General features: G+C 43.1%; 1 pseudogene; it reads left to right on the top strand.

Annotated features, from left to right (window-relative positions):
• The first annotated feature begins 888 nt into the window (after window positions 1-888).
• On the top strand, window positions 889-1918 carry LOC122703096 (annotated as a pseudogene).
• Window positions 1919-2331: the final 413 nt, after the last annotated feature.

Here is a 2331-nt window from a genome sequence, read left to right as displayed (position 1 = left end):
CATATGGCCAAAGGGATCAGCTGGAGCTGCAGAGCTGATGCCTGGAAAGTCTGAGCGAAGTCATGTTGCCGCCATCCCATAGACAGAAACACAGGCATTCTTACTTCCCTCTGTCTTTTCTACTGGGAGTGGTTCTGTAGCAGAGCAGAACAGACAAGGGCAGAATTGAGGTCTAGAGAGCGGGATGAATAAAGAATCATTCTCTAGCCAAAGAATAGGTTTGACAACACAGCCAGATCACTGGCCATGGTGTGCTCTGCCTTTTGGATAGTTCTGACTGCTAATATGCACAGTCACTATTCACCAGCCAATGAATACCCTAGATGCTGAGCTAACGCTGAGAGTTTCCTGTTCAGCTTCCTAAAACCAGATGCTCTTGCTTATGGAAATTAATCAACACGGCTCTCATCAGACCTGCTTATCACAGTTGCCGTTTGGGAGTTTAACAGTGGTTAAATAAAAGACGTCATAGACGCATTTTTACGAGAGGGATCACAATTTTTTTCCTATGAGCAGCCTTTAATCCATAAGGAAAGCAAAATTAATCAAGAGCTGGAGATGAATAAAAAGTCTTATTGTCTTCCCTATATAAATATATTTAATTCTAGTACTTAGATATATATAACACTTTATTAGTTTGTACATAGTATTTTAAATTACATATATTAATTTTAATACATTAGATGATTTCTTTCAGTTAGAAAAAGGAAGATATATCTTTATTCTAGGATATAGCAAATAAATACTGAATAACTAGTAAATGCTAAATAAACACATATAGGTTAGAGTCCCATTGTGGTCTGATACAGAATAAAGATTTGGCAAGACAGGTAAGAAGCAAAAAAATTAAAATGGGGACGGTAAGCTTCTTCTCCATAAAAACACCAAATGGTGGATGATACTGGTGCTGCGAGAGTGCCTGAAGGCCCCACAGGCTGTGGGGTGCCCCTGGGATGGATGGCCACAGTGGCTTCCACGGAGGTTTTGGCAACATCTGGGGCCAGAGCAGAGCACAAGGAATGGCTTCCAGTCACCAAGCTGGGCAGCCTGGTCAAGGACATGAAGATAAGTCCCTGGAGGAGGTTTATGTCTTCTTTCTGCCCATCAGGGAATATGTGATCATTGACTTTTTCCTGGTGGTATCTCTCAGAGACAAGGTTTCGAAGATTATGCCTTTATAAAAGCAGACCTGTGCTGGCCAGCAGAACAGGGTCTAGGCATTTGTCCCCAATGGGGTCACAACCACATGTGGGTGTCAAGTGCTCCAGGGAAGCAGCCTCTGCTATCCATGAGGCCATCATCCTCACCAAGCTGTCCATCATCATGCAGTGAGGCTACTGGTGTAACTAACAAGATCAGCAAGCTTGATACTGTTTCTTGCAAGGTGACTGGCTGTTGTGGTTCTGCACTGGTGCACCTCATACCTGCCACCAGGAGCACTGGCATCTTCTGTGCCCAAAAACTACTGTTGATGGCTGGTATTAAGCTACACCTCTGCTGGGCTTCCCAGGTGGTTCAGTGGTAAAGAAACCACCTGCCAAGCAGAAGAATTGGGTTCGATCCCTGGGTGGGGAAGATCTCCTGGAGAATAAAATGGCAACCCTCTCCAGTATTTCTGCCTGGAGAATTCCACAGACAGAGGAGCCTGGAGGGCTACAGTTCTTGAGGTCACAGAGAGTCAGACATGACTTAACAACTAAACAACACACTTCTGCCAGGGGCTGAACTGCCACCCTGGCAACTTCGCCAAGGATACCTTTAATCCCATTTCCAAGACCTACAGCTATCTCACCCCAATCTGTGGAAAGAGATAGTGTTCACCAAGTCTCTCTACCAGGAATTCACTGACCATCTTGTAAAGACTCACACCTGAGTTTCCGTGCAGAGGACCCAGGCTCCAGCTGTGCCCACCACATAGCTTTATATGAGAAAAATAAAGTGAACGGAGATACCAGTGAAGCTGGGTAAAAAAATTAATAAGATGGAGAAAGTAAGAAAAATAAAATACGGAAATAAGAATCAAAGAGATACAATTTTTAAAAAAATATCAGGGGGCAAGAGATCATAAAAGAGAGAATGGAGAAACACAGAAGCTTAGGGACTTAAGGAAAAAAATACCAAGACAGTCTAGATAAAGACATGCAGAGTAAGATATATGTAGTCAAGTGGAGAAGGAGAAATGTAGAGTAAGCAATAAAGAAGCAGAACAATTAGATTGCTAACGCAATAAATTCTTACTCCTAATTACAGAGCCAGTTGCTCACCAGCACTCACTACAAATCTTTAAGGGTTCTGTCACCTTACTGCACTGGGAAAGAAATATCATTGGGA

Source organism: Cervus elaphus, chromosome 11, assembly GCF_910594005.1.
Source record: "Cervus elaphus chromosome 11, mCerEla1.1, whole genome shotgun sequence".
Classification (NCBI taxonomy): Eukaryota; Metazoa; Chordata; class Mammalia; order Artiodactyla; family Cervidae; genus Cervus; species Cervus elaphus.
This window is presented reverse-complemented; position numbering and strand designations above follow the sequence as displayed.